This window comes from Manis javanica, chromosome X, assembly GCF_040802235.1.
Source record: "Manis javanica isolate MJ-LG chromosome X, MJ_LKY, whole genome shotgun sequence".
NCBI lineage: Eukaryota > Metazoa > Chordata > Mammalia > Pholidota > Manidae > Manis > Manis javanica.
This window is the reverse complement of record NC_133174.1, coordinates 74,235,897-74,255,149: the sequence shown is the minus strand read 5'-3', so window position 1 is coordinate 74,255,149 and position 19,253 is coordinate 74,235,897. Positions and strand designations below refer to the sequence as shown.

At 36.7% G+C, this 19,253-nt stretch overlaps 1 protein-coding gene and 1 non-coding gene across 3 annotated transcripts in view; one reads left to right on the top strand and one right to left on the bottom strand.

The window, feature by feature from the left end:
• DACH2 (dachshund family transcription factor 2) overlaps window positions 1-19,253 on the bottom strand; it is a 722,046-nt gene that overhangs the window by 225,426 nt on the left and 477,367 nt on the right. The gene's annotated exons all lie outside the window — the stretch shown is intronic.
• Window positions 11,308-11,411, top strand: LOC118969873 (U6 spliceosomal RNA). Its single transcript, XR_005057702.1, has one exon. It is a non-coding gene; the product is annotated as a U6 spliceosomal RNA (small nuclear RNA).

Sequence of the window (19,253 nt, the reverse complement as noted above, 5' to 3'; positions counted from 1 at the left end):
TGTCAGGTCAAGGTGGTGATGCAAAGTATCTCCTTAGAGCCCAAGGGCAGGCAAACATCTGTACCAGTGTCCTGAACATAGACACAGGATATTTTCATCACTAACACTAGACTAAAATTTATAATGATGGGCTCAGAATCTGAAGTGGTATCTCTAAATGGAGGATTCAGTAAGAAATAAATGGTATGGAATGACAGAGCCCTGGAATAAGGAGAGTACCTATTAAGGTGAAAACCATACAAATAGATGATGGGGAGGGACAGACAGATAATGTTCAAGAATCACAGAAATTAAGATTAGAATTCAAAGGCAATAATGATTGTCTCAAACTTCTTTAGTGTAACTAAGGCACAAAGGGAGGAGGGAGCTTGTTCAAAATCATAGAACAAAACTGTAACAGAGTTTGGTATTCAGCATTAATGTACAAAAACACAGAAATGCTTAAGGAAGATAACATGTATGAGCCAAGACAGTAGATCCAACACTAGTTGGCCACCTTCTCAGAAGTGGAGCTCTGCACTTCAGTCTAATGATAGTCTAGTAGGGAGCCCAAGAAAGATGGAGGATTAATAAGACAGACACAGAATTACTATAAGCTAGCAAATAAGATATATAAGGAAAGAGTACATCATTTTCAAATTATTCACTGTGAAGAAGAGATGCTTAGACTTAATTTGGAGGTGCTTTCATACAAATTACCTTAAAAACATTGAGAAAACAATAATCTCTTAATCCACTACATCAGTTATTAAGAGTGGACATAATAAATAATTCCCCATTAGTGAGAGCTGCTTATCCTGTAATAAGGTTTTTAAAGGGTCTTTAAAAATACAATGTGCTCTCCTGGATTACATTCCTTTAAAAGGAGCCATAGGCATGGAAGAAAGATGGATAGTGGTAAAAGTTTACAATTCTATTAGAAAAGCTGTTAAAAACAGTTCTTGGTGGGGTGGAGCCAAGATTGCAGCATGAGTACAGCAGCAGAAATCTCCTCCCAAAACCACATATATTTATGAAAATATAACAAAGACAACTCTTCCTAGAATAGAGACCAGAGGACACAGGACAACATCCAGACCACATCCACACCTGCGAGAACCCAGCACCTCGCAAAGGGGTCTTAAAGGGACAGGGACCCCAAAACCAGATGGAAGCATCCTGGGACACTTAGTCCAGAAGCAGGGAATCTGGGGATCTCTGGGCACTCTAATCCCCTGGGAAGCAGGGAGCACGGAGGCCCCTCATGGAGATAAATAGCCTCCTGGCTGCTCTCCCTCCAACATGGCTGCACCATATTGGAGAGGCAGCCCGAGGAAAGCCACACCAACAGCAACAGCGGAGACAAACTCCATAGCAGCTGGGCAGGAATCAGAAGCCCTGTCTGAGCACAGCTGCCCAGAAAAAGCCACTAGAGGTTGCTGTTCTCCCAGGAGAGGAAGGCCACAAACCAACGAGAAGGAAAGTTCTTCCAGCTGTCACTCGTGGCAGCTCTGCAAACTAGCTCTATCACCATAAAAAGGCAAAATTACAGGCAGACAAAGATCACAGAGTCAACACCTGAGAAGGAGACAGACCTAACCAGTCTTCCTGAAAAAGAATTCAAAATAAAAATCCTAAACATGCTGATGGAGATGCAGAGAAATATACAAGAGCAAAGGGATGAAGTCTGGAGGGAGACTACAGATGCCCGGAAGGAGATTACAGAAGTAAAACAAACTCTGGAAGGATTTCTGAGCAGAATGGATAAGGTGCAAGAGGCCGTAGATGGAATAGAAAACAGAGAACAGGAATGCATAGAAGCTGACATAGAGATAAAAGGATCTCCAGGAATGAAACAATATTAAGAGAACTGTGTGACCAATCCAAAAGGAACAATATCCATATTATAGTGGTACCAGAAGAAGAAGAGAGAGAAAAAGGGATAGAAAGTATCTTTGAAGAAATAATTGCAGAAAACTTCCCCAAACTGGGGGAGGAAATAATCTAACAGACCACAGAAATATACAGAACTCCCAACAGAAAGGACCCAAGGAGAACAACACCAAGACACATAATAATTAAAATGGCAAAAAATCAAGGACAAGGAAAGAGTTGTAAAGGCAGATAGAGAGAAAAAGGTCACCCATAAAGGAAAACTCATCAGGCTATCATCACATTTCTCAACAGAAACCTTACAGGCCAGAAGAGAATGGCATGACATATTTAATACAATGAAACAAAAGGGCCTTGAACCAAACATACTGTATCCAGCACAATTATCATTTAAATATGATGGAGGGATTAAACAATTCCCAGACAAGCAAAAGTTGAGGGAATTTGCATCCCACAAACCATCTCTACAGGGTATTTTAGAGGGACTGTTCTAGACGGGAGGGTTCCTAAGACTAAACAGATGTCACCAGAGAAAATAAAATCAGAGCAAAGAAAGCAGACCAACCAAATACTAACTAAAGGTAAAAAATAAAATCAACTATCCATTAAAAGCAGTTAAAGGAAAAACGAAACACCACAGAATAAAACAACCAACATATAAAGAATGGAGGAGGAGGAATAAGAAGGGAGAGAAGAAAAGAATCTCCAGTGTACATAACAGCTCAATAAGCAAGCTAAGTCAGGCAGTAAGATACTAAAGAGGATAACCTTGAACTTTTAGTAACCAGGAATCTAAAGCCTGCAATGGAAATAAGTACATATCTTTCAATAGTGACCCTAAATGTAAATGGACTGAATGCACCAATCAAACGACACAGAGTAATATAATGGAAAAAAAAGCCAGACCCATCTATATGCTGCTTACAAGAAACTCACCACAAATCCAAAGACATGCACAGACTAAAAGTCAAGGGATGGAAAAACATATTTCAGGCAAACAACAGAGAGAAGAAAGCAGGGGTTGCAGTACTAGTATCAGACAAAATAGACTTCAAAACAAAGAAAGTAACAAAAGATAAAGAAGCACATTACATAATGATAAAGGTCTCAGTCTAACAAGAGGATATAACCATTATACCATTATAAATATATATGCACCTAACAGAGGAGCACAAGCATATGTGAAACAAATACTAACAGAACTAAAGGGGGAAATAGAATGCAATGCATTCATTTTAGGAGACTTCAACACGCCACTCACCCCAAAGAATAGATCCACAGGGATGAAAATAAGGAAGGACACGGGGGCACTGAACAACACACTAGAACAGATGGACCTAATAGACACCTATAGAACTCTACATCCCAAAACAACAGGATACACATTCTTCTCAAGTGCACATGGAACATTCTCCAGAATAGACCACATACTAGCTCACAAAAAGAGCCTCAGTAAATTCCAAAATATTGAAATTCTACCAACCAACTTTTCAGACCAAAAGGTATAAAACTAGAAATAAATAGTACAAAGAGAACAAAAAGGCTCACAAACACATGGAGGCTTAACAACATGCTACTAAATATTCAATGGATCAATGAGCAAATTAAAATAGAGATCAAGGAATATATGGAAACAAATGACAACAACAACACAAAGCCCCATCTTCTGTGGGATGCAGCGAAAGCAGTCTTACGAGGAAAGTATAAAGCGATGCAGGCACACTTGAAGAAGGAGGAACAACCACAAATGAATAGTCTAACATCACAATTATCGAAACTAGAAAAAGAAGAACAAATGAGGCCTAAAGTCAGAAGAAGGAGGGACATAATAAAGATCAGAGAAGAAATGAACAAAATTGAGAAGAAGAAAAGAATAGCAAAAGTCAATGAAACCAAGAGCTGGGACTTTGAGAAAATAAACAAAATAGATAAGCCTCTAGCCAAACTTATTAAGAGAAAAAGAGAATCAACACAAATCAACAGAATCAGAAATGAGAATGGAAAAATCACGACAGACTCCACAGAAATACAAAGAATTATTAAAGACTACTATAAAAACCTATATGCCAACAAGCTGGAAAACCTACAAGAAATGGACAACTTCCTAGAAAGATAAAACCTCCCAAGACTGAACAAGGAAAAAACACAAAAGGTAAACAAACCAATTACGAGCAAAGAAATTGAAACGGTAATCAAAAAACTACCCAAGAACAAAACCCCTGGGCCAGACAGATTTACTTCGGAATTTTATCAGACACACAGAGAAGACATAATACCTACTCTCCTTAAAATTTAAAAAAAAAAATAGAAGAGGAAGGAATACTCCCAAACTCATTCTATGAAGCCAACATCACCTTAATACCAAAACCAGGCAAACACCACACCAGAAAAGAAAATTACAGACCAATATCCCTGATGAATGTAGATGCAAAAATACTCAATAAAATATTAGCAAACCAAATTCAAAAATATATCAATAGGATCATACACCATGACCAAGTGCGATACATCCCAGGGATGCAAGGATGGTACAACATTCGAAAATCCATCAACATCATCCACCACATCAACAAAAAGAAAGACAAAAACCACATGATCATCTCCATAGATGCTGAAAAAGCATGTGACAAAATTCAACATCCATTCATGATAAAAACTCTCAGCAAAATGGGTATAGAGGGCAAGTACCTCAACATAATAAAGGCCATATATGATAAACCCACAGCCAACATTATATTGAACAGCAAGAAGCTGAAAGCTTTTCCTCTGAGATCGGGAACAAGACAGGGATGCCCACTCTCCCCACTGTTATTTAACATAGTACTGGAGGTCCTAGCCACGGCAATCAGACAAAACAAAGAAATACAACGAATTCAGATTGATAAAGAAGTAGTTAAACTGTCACTATTTGCAGATGATATGATACTGTACATAAAAAACCCTAAAGATTATACTCCAAAACTACTAGAACTGATATGGGAATACAGCAAAGTTGCAGGATACAAAATTAACACACAGAAATCTGTAGCTTTCCTATACACTAACAATTAACCAATAGAAAGAGAAATCAGGAAAACAACTCCATTCACAATTTCATCAAAAAGAATAAAATACCTAGGAATAAATCTAACCAAAGAAGTGAAAGACCTATACCCTGAAAACTACAAGTCACTCTTAAGAGAAATTAAAGAGGACACTAACAAATGGAAACTCATCCCATGCTCCTGGCTAGGAAGAATTAATATCGTTAAAATGACCATCCTGCCCAAGCAATATACAGATTTGATGCAATTCCTATCAAATTACCAGCAACATTCTTCAACGAACTGAAACAAATAGTTCAAAAATTCATATGGTAACACCAAAGACCCGAATAGCCAAAACAATCCTGAGAAAGAAGAATAAAGTAGGGTGGATTCACACCCCAACTTCAAGCTCTACTACAAAGCCATAGAATCAACACAATTTGGTACTGGCACAAGAATAGAGCCACAGACCAGTGAAACAGATTAGAGACTCCAGACATTAACCCAAACATATATGGTCAATTAATATTTGATAAAGGAGCCATGGACATACAATGGCAAAATGACAGTCACTTCAACAGATGGTGCTGGCAGAACTGGACACCTACATGTAGGAGAATGAAACTGAACCATTGTCTAACCCCATACACAAAAGTAAATTCAAAATGGATCAAAGTCCTGAATGTAAGTCATGACACCATAAAACTCGCAGAAAAAACATAGGCAAAAATATCTTAGACATAAACATGAGTGACCTCTTCTTGAACATATCTCCCCGGGCAAGGAAAACAAAAGCAAAAATGAACAAGTGGGACTATATTAAGCTGAAAGGCTTCTGTACGGCAAAAGACACCATCAATAGAACAAAAAAGTACCCTACAGTATGGGAGAATATATTTGTAAATGACAGATCCGATAAAGGCTTGACGTCCAAAATATATAAAGAGCTCACCCACCTCAACAAACAAAAAACAAATAATCCAATTAAAAAATGGGCAGAGGAACTGAACAGGCAGTACTCCAAAAAAGAAATACAGATGGCCAACAGACACATTAAATGATGCTCCACATCACTATTTATCAGAGAAATGCAAATTAAAACTACAATGAGGTATCACCTCACACCACTAAGGATGGCTACGATCCTAAAGACAAACAACAACAAATGTTGGCGAGGTTGTGGAGAAAGGTAAAACCTACACTGCTGGTGAGAATGTAAATTAGTTCAACCATTGTGGAAAGCAGTATGGAGGTTCCTCAAAATGCTCAAAATAGACTTCCCATTTGACCCAGGAATTCCACTCCTAGGAATTTACACTAAAAATGCAGCACTCCAGTTTGAAAAAGACAGATGCACCCCAACGTTTATCGCAGCACTATTTACAATAGCCAAAAATGGAAGCAACCTAAGTGTCTATCAGTAGATGAATGGATAAAGAAGATGTGGTACATATACACAATGGAATATTATTCAGCCATAAGAAGAAAACAAATCCTACCATTTGTAACAACATGGATGGAACTAGAGGGTATTATGCTCAGTGAAATAAGCCAGGCAGAGAAAGCGAAATACCAAATGATTTCACTCATCTGTGGAATATAAGAACAAAGGAAAAACTGCAGGAACAAAACAGCAGCAGAATCACAGAACCCAAGAATGAACTAACAGGTACCAAAGGGAAAGGGACTAGGGAGGATGGGTGGGTAGGGTGGGATAAGGGTGGGTAAGAAGAAAGGGGGTATTATGATTAGCATGCATAATGGGGGGGTGGGAAAAAGGGGAAGGCTGTACAACACAGAGAAGACAAGTAGTGATTCTACAACATTTGCTATTCTGATGGACAGTGACTGTAAAGGGGATTGTGGGTGGGACCTGGTATAGGGGAGTGCCTAGTAAACATAATATTCTTCATGTAATTGTAGATTAATGATAACAAAAAAATGAAAGATAAGGGGGATTACTCCCTGATAGGATAAAACTAACTGCAAAGCTCGGATTAATGCATGCTTTAAATATCCTTAATTTTGATAATTTAAAGGGTGTTAGATGATAAGCTATTGAAGTACATTTTTCTGATAATATTCTTTCTCTTGAAAAAAAAAAGCAGTTCCTGTGTGGTGATCTCCAATGAGTTCTTCACAATAGTATAAAGGGCATATCAAAGGGTGGGCAAAGGGTTTGTTTGTGTTTATACAGAGGAACAAAGCCTAATTTGGCTACCCAGAAAACGAATTAAGATATGGTATGAAGAAGAACTTCCAACATCAACATTCTCTGGAAGAGTCATTCCAGAAGATGATCATCAAAAAACTTCAACAAAGATCCTGGGGCTGTTGCAGTTGTAGCTGCATTCTTCCCACCCGTTCCTGGACTTGCCATTGGAATGAAGAAGGAGATATCTAAGCTGGCCAGTGCATGCAATAAAACAACAAATTTGACTGGATCTATACTGTCTGAACTCAACCAAGAATTAGGAGAAGTGCATGTTGCAGTGCTCCAAAATCGTGCGACTATAGACTATCTACTGTTAAAAGAACACATGGGATGTGAACAGTTTGCAGGAATGTGTTGTTTTAATTTGTCTGATTTTTCTCAAACTATTCAAATTCAGTTAGACAATATCCATCATATCATTGATAAGTTTTCACAAATGCGTAGGGTGCCTAACTGGTTTTCTTGGTTTCACTGGATATGGCTGGTAATTGTAGGTCTGCTTTGGTTATGTAGCTGTATTCCTATTATGTTAATGTGTGCATGCAATTTAATTAGTAGTTTAAAACCCATACATGCTTATGTTACTCTACAGGAAGATATGTCAAAGAAATAATCAATCTTCCCATGTTTTCTTCCGCCTGCTACTTCTATAGCTTTTCTTCTTCCTTCCTAATTACAACTCTTAAATAGAATTCATGCCTCATATCGAATTTACCGAGTATCATAATTCTTCCAAGTGGTAAAGATACCTCAGGACAAATGCTGGGCATAGAAGCCACAGGGCATAAATCTGCAAAGAAGTAAAAAGCTCACCTTTTCAAACACTATTGCTTCTCTCTCACTTACAAACTTTACATTTCCCCGTATGTTCCCAGAAGATGACTGGTTAGCCAGAAATGGGTAAGATTCCTCAAGGGAGGAACAACCTAAGACAGGCACAGTCACAGGGGTCCATCAGGTGAGGAATTGGGGATCAACAGAGGTGAGGCTTAGAACCTCACCCCCCCTGTTTTGAGAGAAATCTTCTGCATCTGTGGATGTTTTGTTGCCCTTGTCTAGCTTGGATTAATACTTAGTCTATAGGCACACACCTGATCATCTACATTAGCCCTCTTACAGCACTAAACTATGTTTTCTACCTTTATCTTGCATCTATCTACCACTTCAGCATTTTATTAAAAATAATAATAATAATAATAAGGGGGAAATGTGGGATTCACATATAAATCAAGTATGAAAATAAAACAAATAATCATATTTGACCTGATTGTTTATAGTTCATAATGCGTGATCAAAACCGAAAGTTTCTGTAATGACTGCCCTTGCACTGTTCACCATGTAAGAACTTATTCACTATGTTAGAACTTGTTCACCATGTAAGAACTTGTTCATTATGCTTCAGAAGATTGGAGACTGTTGAGAATTAGGTTTGGGGTTGATTAATGATTGTGCATTGAGTCCCCTATACAGAATTTTATTGTTGTTAACAACCATATGATCAATAAATATGAGAGATGACCTCTCAAAGAAAAAAGAACAGTTCTTGGTATCAGGGTCTAATAAAAACAAGCATGCCTCACTTGCTTCTCTAGAAACATCTTGCTCTATATCTAATGAGGTGTTTGGATAACATAAAAAAGAAGGTAATATTGGGATTTTCTAATTCAACTCTGCAAGTAAATCAACCCTATATGCTTTGGTTCTTTCCACCATTTACAACAGCTCTATTTTCTAAAAGGTAGAATACTCAACATCTGCTAAGAATCTAAAGCAACACAAAGTCATAACAAGCAGGGACGCAGAGGATAAAGATTTACATGGTTATCATCTTTGATTCTCCAGAGGAATTCACTGTGCACTCCTGTATTTCAAGTTCTTCTTGAAATAAGCAATAATACAGTTAAAAATACTCCATTTATTTCTACAAGTAAATGGGCTCCCCTTGAAGTCTTTGTTATAGTGAAAAAAAAGACCTGCTTCTGTATAACTATATTTCTGATTTGACAACTGCAATTATAATCGTTCAGGCACCTATTTCCCACAAACTCTCCACAGCTATAACCTTTAGTGATTAATTATAAAGCTCCAGGAGCAATAGTACACAGACTAATTTCCTAAAACAATAAAAGGCAGAATTTCTCATTTGGACCTAAATGCAACAAGAGTAGGTTGTTATTCATGCTGAAATCTTGATGCAGAGTCATGGTGCAGCCATTATAGAAGCTATTAAACAAAATCTCGATTCAAAGAAACCATAGGTCTGTCTTCAAAAGAGAAAAATGCTCTTCTTGCCTAAGAATCTTCTAGCTGCTACGTTTGCTTTTCCTTTAAAAGTCTAATGTTATTAATTCTATTTTCATCCTTTCCTGCCGATATTCTTACAGAATCATCCAAAAATATCAATTTTAACCAAACAGTAGGAGATGTATGAATTCATTGAAGTAAAATTCCTATTCACTCATATTCAAACTTCTCAACTAAGATAAGGCTTCCTGTCCTGCTTATTTCAGGGTATGTCACTAGTTTTGGAAATTACCTTGGGCTTTAGAATATGCACTCTGTGACTACTCTGGTTGGCTTTTTGAAGAGCAAAATGTTCAATGACTGATCTCGTACCTTCTAGGAAAATGTTATATTTTTCCACATTTTCCTGTTGAGTTTAAGTGCAGAGAAGATGATTTTTCACTCCACATTTTGATAAAACCTATAACAAACAAATAAAAACCAGGAATTCCACAAGTAAGTGGCAAGAGTCAAGCAGGTAATCGGGGGTTGGAATACGAAGTTAAAAGAAATGAGCACAGAAAACAAAACGTGATTCTTTTTAACATTACAAGACAGGTAAAACATATTAACAACACAAAATTTTATTGAATACTTGGTGTATTTTCACAGCTGCCATACTTTTCCTTTTGGGGATTTAGCAACTCAAAAGAATGATGAAATTGAACAGCAATTTTGCCATAACATGGCATTTAAAATAGAGCGTGCTCTTTCTGAAATAAAAGAATAACACAGGTCTCCCTTTTTTGAGTTTTCTGGTTATATAAATAATTGTGAAAATGGCTTGTAAAAGCCAAAGATCTTTCTCTAAGGTAAAAATGTTCACATATCCACAGATAATTCAGAAGAAGAGAGATTATTTATTTCTGTTTACAATTTTGCCTTATAAAAAACAAATGCTGCCCATGAGGGAATAATAATAAGAATTCAGGGATTTGAGATCTAAGTCACTGAGTTTATACTTAAAACATGACAGAAAGTTCTAAATCCGTTTTCATTATTTGGAAAACTTTTGGGTTTAGCATATTTTTAAGGCTTGATTAACTGGACCCCGTTTCAGAACTCCAAACACTTCTTTTCTATACCGTACTTAATTTACAAGAAGTAAGATAATATCAAGAAAGAAAACCCAGCAGATATAGTTATAACAGTAATGACCACAGTAGATCAGGTCAAGTCGGACCTGAGGTCTTACATTTACCTTGTCAACAGAACTTCGTTCAAGCCAAATTAAGGACAGTCTCCTTTATCAATTGCATCTCCATCTCTAGGCTTATTGATCGAGACTCAATATTAATAAAGGAAGTTCTATTATGTGCTTTAGACTATACTAGAAAAACAATTCAAACATTGCAGGTAGAATGTTATAGTATATAGATCAGTGCCAGCTCTTGCATTACCTAGCTATATGACCACAAACAAGCTGTTTCTTATCCTCCAACTATCATCTCTAGTATAAAGGGGTTGTACTTAACTATTCCAAGTCACTTAGAGCTCTAAAATTTAACCTGTGAAATAGTTGTCAATAAGATTGAAAACAACAGGTGATTTATAGTTAACCTAAGAATGAAATTAATGTAAACTTTCTAATTATCAAACATAATACTTAGTCAAGCCAAATCCTCAAATTTTACCCAACTCTTAGAGACAGGCTTCTGGCTGTGAGAACCACTGTTTGAAAAGGACAGTCCTAGGGAATCAATTGTACAGTCTCCCTAACACATCATTCAAGGCCACCCATTTGCTCATTCTCACCTTCACATCCTTAAAAGAACAATCCAAATGTCATGCCCTGCACTGGAATTACTTCCTGATTCCTTATTCAGAAGAAATTTCCTCTTTCTTTATATTCTCACAATATTTTGTTTGTCTCGTTGCTTTTATCACATTCCATTTCAGTATAGTCATTCAGTGCTCACCTCAGCATTACATATACTAAAATCGGAAGGATACAGAGATTAGCATGGCCCCTGTGCAAAGATAACAGGCAACATTGTGAAGTGTTCCATATTAAAATATGCATTTGCAAGCCAGTGATTTTTGTCTTTTCTCCCCATAAGTGTCAATGTATTGCCTTTTTCATTATTAGAGTATCATACATTGTGAATGAAAGTTGAATTTAGTTAAGAATCATATTTACAAATTACCCTTATCCCTTATACAGTGGTTTATTAATAGCCACTGGCCATACTGCTTATTTCATTCACAGACTAGACCTTTGTGGAATGTCAATTATTTGCTAGTCACTTCAACTATACCACTGGAATTCTATGTAACCAAAACTGAAAAAAAATCACATTAGATCACAATCTAATGCTTAGCCTTTAGGTCAACACACAAATTATATAAAACATGTTTTATATGTTTTCCTCATATGATAGCTCACAACCCACTTTTCTGAATATTATTACTGCTTGAGTTACTTTCCTTTGCCTGATTGGATCTAGTATCTCTCTTGTAAATAAAAAAGCCTAAGTGATTCTCCATTATCTAGCTTACCTTTGGTTTGAATGTCTGAGTTCCCATTTTTACTTGAATCATATACATTAAGGAAGACCATGACCATATACAGTAATAAGACCCTAAATGCTGTTAATGAATATCTTCCTTGTCAGTATCCACCTGCTTCTCTCCCTTCTTTGAAGGCACTAAAGTAAATAAAAGCTTATAACCTTGAAATTCAAAAACAGAGAAATCAAGCCCAGTCTTTGATCTCAAACAAGTTAAAAAATATAACAAGATTAAATCCTGAGATACCCAACGGGCATCAAAGGCATTTTAGTCCCTGGATTATCAAATATTTTCAGATCAAAAAATTTTTATATGAATTTCCATTTGAAAATGATCACTTGTGAAACTGTAGCTTATTTTCCAATGAGCAGAGATTTCATTTATCCAGATTTTTCTACATTTATTGACATATAATTGACAAAAATTCTATATGTTTAAGTTACACACTTCATGAAATTCACATACATGAAATAATCACTATAATTAAGTGATTTAACATATCAAACCCTCGCATAGTTAGCATTTTCCTTTATTCTTTATTTTTGTGATGAGAACACTCAAGATCTTGGCAAATTTCACATATAAAATACAGTATCCTTAACCATAACACATTGTACATTAGATCTCCAAAACTTATTTACCTTGCATAACTGAAAGTATTTGTCTTTCTTTATCTGGCTCTTTAAATTAGCATAATGTCCTACAGGTTCATTCATGCTATTGCAAATTGAAGGATTTACATTTTTTTTTCAGATGGAATGATATTTCACAGAATATACAACACATTTTCTTTATCCACTCAACTTTGGGAAGATATTTACATTTTTTCCATATTTTGGTTACTGTGAATAGTGTTGCCATGCACATTGGAGTCCAGATATTATTTTGAGATCCTAACTTCATTTCCTTTGAATATATACCCAGAAGTGGGATTAACAGATCATAAAGTAGTTCCATTTTTAATATATCAAAGAATCTCATATTGTTTTCCATAATACTTGTACCAAACTATGTAACTATCAGCAGAGTACAGTGGTTCCCTGCTTTCCACATCCTTGCCAAACTTGTTATTTATTGTCTTTCTGATAATAGCAATTCTAACAGGGGTGAAGTGATCTCTCATGGTTTTGATTTGCATTTCTGTAATAGTCACTGAAGTACAGCACAATTTCAAACACTTGCTGGTCATATTTGTATGTCTTAATTTGACAAGTGGCTATTCAGGTCCACTGCCCTTTTTTTTTTTATTTTGGTATCGTTAATGTACAATTACTTGAACATTATGGTTACTAGACTACCCCTATTATCAAGTCCCCAACACATACCCCATTACAGTCACTGTCCATCAGCATAGTAAGAAGCTATAGAGTCATTACTTGTCTTCTCTCTGTTACACTGCCTTACAGTGCACTCCCAGCTACATTATGTGTGCTAATCGTATGCCCCTTTTTCCCCCTTATCCCTTCCTTCCCACCCATCCCTCCCCAGTCCCTTTCCCTGTGGTAACTGTTAGCCCATTATTGGGTTCTGTGAGTCTGCTGCTGTTTGGTACCTTCAGTTTTTTCTTTCCTTATGCTAAACAGATGAGTGAAATCATTTGATACTTATCTTTCTCTGCCTGGCTTATTTCACTGAGCATAATACCCTCTAGCTCCATCCATGTTGTTGCAAATGGTAGAATTTGTTTTCTTCTTATGGTGGAATAATATTCCATTGTGTATATGTACCACATCTTCCTTATCCATTCATCTACTGAGGGGCACGTAGGTTGCTTCCATTTCTTTGCTATTGTAAATAGTGCGGCAATGAACATAGTGGAGTATATATCTTTTTCAAACTGGGTTGCTGCATTCTTAAGGTAAATTCCTAGGAGTGGAATTCCTGGGTCAAATGGTAAGTCTGTTTTGAGCATTTTGATGAACTTCCATACTGCTTTCCACAATGGTTGAACTAGTTTACATTCCCACCAGCAGTGTATGAGGGTTTCCCTTTCTCCACATCCTCACCAGCATTTGTTGTTGTTTGTCTTCTGCACGTTGACCAGTTAGGATGGCCATCCTAACTGGTGAGAGCTGATATCTCATTGTGGTTTTAGTTTGCATTTCTCAGATGATTAGCAATGTGGAACATTTTTTCATGAGCTTGTTGGCCATCTGAATTTCTTCTTTGAAAAAGTGTCTATTCAGCTTCTCTGCCTATTTTTTAATTGGCTTATTTGCTTTTTGTTTGTTGAGGGGTGTGATCTCTTTATATAATTTGTATGTCAGCCACTTATAAGATAGGTCATTTATGAATATATTCTCCCATATTGTAGGATGTCTTTTTCTTATACGAATGGTGACTTTGTGGTACAGAAGGTTCTTAATTTGATATATTCCCACTTGTTCACTTCTGCTTTTGTTTCCTCTGCCTAGGGAGATATGGTCATGAAGAAGTTGCTCATATTTATGTCCAAGAGATTTTTGCCTATATTTTTTTCTAAAAGATTTGTGGTTTCATGACTTACATTCAGGTCTTTGATCAATTTCGAGTTTACTTTTGTGTATGGGGTTAGACAATAACCCAGTTTCATTGTCTTACATGTAGCTGTCCACTTTTGCGAAAACCAGCTGTTGAAGAAGCTGTCATTTCCCCATTGTATATCCATGGCTACTTTATCATATCTTAATTGGCCATATATGCTTGGGTTTATATCAGGGCTCTCTAGTCTGTTCCATTGGATTATGGGTCTGTTCTTGTGCCAGTACCAAATTGTCTTGATTACTGTGGTTTTGTACTAGAGCTTGAAGTCAGGGAGTATAATTTCCCCCTCTTCATTTTTCCTTCTCATGATTGCTTTGGCTGTTCGGGCTCTTCGTGGTTCCATATGAATTTTAGAACTATTTTTTCCAGTTCATTGAAGAATGCTGTTGGTACTTTGATAGGGTTTGCATTGAATCTGTAGATTGCTTTAGGCAGGACAGCCATTTTGACGATATTAATTCATCCTATCCATGAGCATGGGATGTGTTCCATTTATTGACTTCTTCTTTAATTTCTCTCATGAGAAGTCTTGTAGTTTTCAGCATTTAAGTATTTCACTGCCTTGCTTAGGTTTATTCCTAGGTATTTTATTCTTTTCACTGCAATTGTGAATGGAATTATTTTCCGTATTTCTCTTTCTGCTAGTTCATCATTACTGTATAGGAATGTAACAGATTTCTGCATATTAATTTCGTATCCTGCAACTTTGCTGAATTCAGATATTAGATCTAGTACTTTTGGAGTGAAATTTTGGGTTTTTTATGTACAATATCATGTCATCTGCAAGCAAGGGCAATTTGACTTCTTCCTTGCCAGTCTGGATGCCTTTTATTACTTTGTGTTGTCTGATTGCTATGGCTAGGACATCCAGGACTATGTTGAATAGAAGTGGGGAGAGTGGGAATCCTTGTGTTGTTCCCAATCTTGAAGGAGAAGCTTTCAGCTTTTCGCTGTTAAGTATAATGTTGGCTGTGGGTTTGACATATATGGCCTTTATTAGGTTGAGGTACTTGCCTTCTGAAACCATTTTGTTGAGCGTTTTTATCATGAATGGATGTTGAATTTGGTCAAATGCTTTTTCAGCATCTATGGAGATGATCATGTGGTTTTTGTCCTTCTTTTTGTTTATGTGGTGGATGATGTTGATGGATTTTCAAATGCTGTCCATCCTTGCATCCCTGGGATGAATCCCACTTGACCATGATGGATGATTTTTGATGTTTTTTTTAAAATTTATTTATTTTTATTTTTTGAAGAACATTATGTTTACTAGGCTCTCCCCTACTCCAAGTCCTCCCCACAAACCCCATTACAGTCACTGTCCATCAGCATAGCAAGACGCTGTAGATAACTACTTGTCTTCTCTGTGTTGCAAAGCCCTCCCCTTTCCCAGACCCCCAACATTATACATGCTAATCATAATACCCCTATCTTCTTCTGCAACCTTATCCTTCCTTATCCTCCCATTCTCCCGAGTCTCTTTCCCTTTGGTAACTTTAAGTCCATTCTTGGGTTCTGTGATTATGCTGCTGTTCTGTTCCTTCACTTTTTCTTTTGTTCTTATACGCCACAGATGAGTGAAATCACTTGGTATTTGCGTTCTCAACTTGGCTTATTTCACTGAACATAATACCCTCTAGCTCCATCCATGTTGTTGCAAATGGTAGGATTTGTTTTCTTCTTATGGCTGAATAATATTCCATTGTGTACATGTACCACATCTTCTTTATCCATTCATCTACTGATAAACACTCAGGTTGCTTCCATATCTTGGCTATTTTAAATAGTGCTGTGATAAACATAGGGGTGCATCTGTCTTATTCAAACTGGAGAGCTGCATCCTTTGGGAAAATTCCTAGAAGTGGAATTCCTGAGTCAAATGGTAAGTCTACTTTGAGTATTTTGAGGAACCTCCATATTGCTTTCCACAATGGTTGAACTCATTTACATTCCCACCAGCAGTGTAGGAGTGTTCCCCTTTCTCTGCAACCTCACCAACATTTGTTGTTGTTTGTCTTTTGGATGGTGGCCATCCTTACTGGTGTGAGGTGATATCTCATTGTGGCTTTAATTTGCATTTCTCTGATAACTAGCTATGTTTAGCATCTTTTCATGTGTCTGTTGGCCATCTGAATTTCTTCCTTGGAGAACTGTCTGTTCAGCTTCTCTGGCCATTTTTTAATTGGATTATTTGCTTTTTGTTTCTTGAGGTGTGTGAGCTCTTTATATATTTTGAATGTCAAGCCTTTATCAGATCTCTCATTCATGAAAATATTTTCCCATACTGTAGGGTACCTTTTGGTTTTATTGATGGTGTCCTTTGCTGTATAGAACCTTTTCAGCTTGACATAGTCCAATTTGTTCATTTTTGCTCTTGTTTTCCTTGCCTGGGGAGATATATTCATGAAGAAGTCACTAATGTTCACATCCAAGAGATTTTTGCCAATGTTTTTTGCTTATGGTTTCATGACTTACATTCAGGACTTTGATCAATTTTGAATTTACTTTTGTGTATGGGGTTAGACAGTGATCCCATTTCATTCTCTTACATATAGCTGTCTAGTTCTGCCAGCACAATCTGTTGAAGAGACTGTCATTTCGCCATTGTATGTCCATGGCTCCTTTATCAAATATTAATTGACCATATATGTTTGGGTTAATGTCTGGAGTCTCTAATCTGTTCCACTGGTCTGTGGCTCTGTTCTTGGGCCAATACCAAATTGTCTTGATTACTATGGCTTTATAATAGAGCTTGAAGTTGGGGAGTGAGATCCCCGCAACTTTATTCTTCTATCTCAGGATTGCTTTGGCTATTTAGGGTCTTTGGTGTTTCCATATGAATTTTTTAACTATTTGTTCCAGTTCATTGAAGAATGTTGTTGGTAGTTTGATAGGGATTGCATCAAATCTGTATATTGCTTTGGGCAGGATGGCCATTTTAACGATATTAATTCTTCCTCTCCAAGAGAATGGGATGAGTTTCCATTTGTTAGTGTCCTCTTTAACTTTTCTTAACAGTGTCTTATAGTTTTCAGGGTATAGGTCTTTCACTTCTTTGGTTAGGTTTATTCCTAGGTATTTTATTCTTTTTGATGCAATTGTGAATGGAATTGTTTTCCTGATTTCTCTTTCCATTGGCTCACTGTTAGTGCATAGGAAAGCCACAGATTTCTGTGTGTTAATTTTGTATCCTGCAACTTTGCTGTATTCCGATATCAGTTCTAGTAGTTTTGGAGTGAAGTCTTTAGGGTTTTTTGTGTACAATATCATGTCATCAGCAAATAGTGACAGTTTAACTTCTTCTTTACCAATCTGGATTCCTTGTACTTCTTTGTTTTGTCTGATTCCATGGCTTGGTCCTCCCGTATTATGTTAAATAACAGTGGGGAGAGTGGGCATCCCTGTCTTGTTCCCGATCTCAGAGGAAAAGCTTTCAGCTTTTCACTGTTCAGTATGATTTTGGCTGTGGGTTTATCATATATGGTCCTTATTGTGTTGAGGAACTTGCCTTCTATATCCATTTTGCTGAGAGTTTTTATCATGAATGGATGCTGAAATTTGTTGAATGCTTTTTCAGCATCTATGGAGATGATCATGTGGTTTTTGTCTTTCTTTTTGTTGATGTGGTGGATGACGTTGATGGACTTTCGAATGTTGTACCATCCTTGCATCACTGGGATGAATCCCACTTGGTCATGTTGCATCATCCTTTTGATATATTTTTGAATTCGGTTTGCTAATATTTTACTTAGTATTTTTAATTCTACGTTCATCAGGGATACTGTTCTGTAATTTGCTTTTTTGGTGGGGTCTTTGCCTGTTTTTAGTTATAGGGTGATGTTGGCTTCATAGAATGAGTTTGGGATTATTACCTCCTCTTCTATTTTTCGGAAAACTTTAAGGAGAATGGGTATTAGATCTTCTCTGTATGTCTGATAAAATTCCGAGGTAAATCCATCTGGCCCAGGGGTTTTGCTCTTGGGTAGTTTTTTGATAACCGCTTCAATTTCTTTGCTGGTAATTGGTTTGTTTAGATTTTGTTTCTTCCTTGGTGAGTCTTGGAAGGTTCTATTTTTCTAGGAAGTTGTCCATTTCTTCTAGGTTTTCCAGCTTCTTAGCATATAGGTTTTCATAGTAGTCTCTAATAATTCTTTGTATTTCTCTTGGGTCCGTCATGATGTTTCCTTTCTCATTTCTGATTCTGTTGATGTGTGTTGATTCTCTTTGTCTCTTAATAAGTTTGGCTAGAGGCTTATCTATTTTGTGTATTTTCATTGATTTTTTTCTATTGTTTTATTCTTCTCAATTTTGTTTATTTCTTCTCTGGTCTTTATTATGTCCCTCCTTCTGCTGACATTAGGCCTCATTTGTTCTTCTTCTTCCAATTTTGATAACTGTGATGTTAGACTGTTCATTTGGGTTTCTTCTTCCTTTTTTAAATATGTCTGGATTGCTATATACTTTGTTCTTAAGATTGCTTTCGCTGCATCACACAGAAGTTTGCGCTTTGTGTTGTTGTTTTCATTTATTTCCATATATTGCTGGATCTCCATTTTAATTTGGTCGTTGATCCATTGACTATTTAGAAGTGTGTTGTTAAGCCTCCATGTGCTTGTGAGACTTTTTGCTTTCTTGGTACAATTTATTTCTAGTTTTATACCTTTGTAGTCTGAAAAGTTGGTTGGAAGGATTTCAATCTTTTTGAATTTACTGAGGCTCTTTTTGTGGCCTAGTATGTGGTCTATTCTGGAGAATGTTCCATGTGCACTTGAGAAGAATGTGTATCCTGTTGCTTTTGGGTGTAGAGTTCTATAGATGTCTAT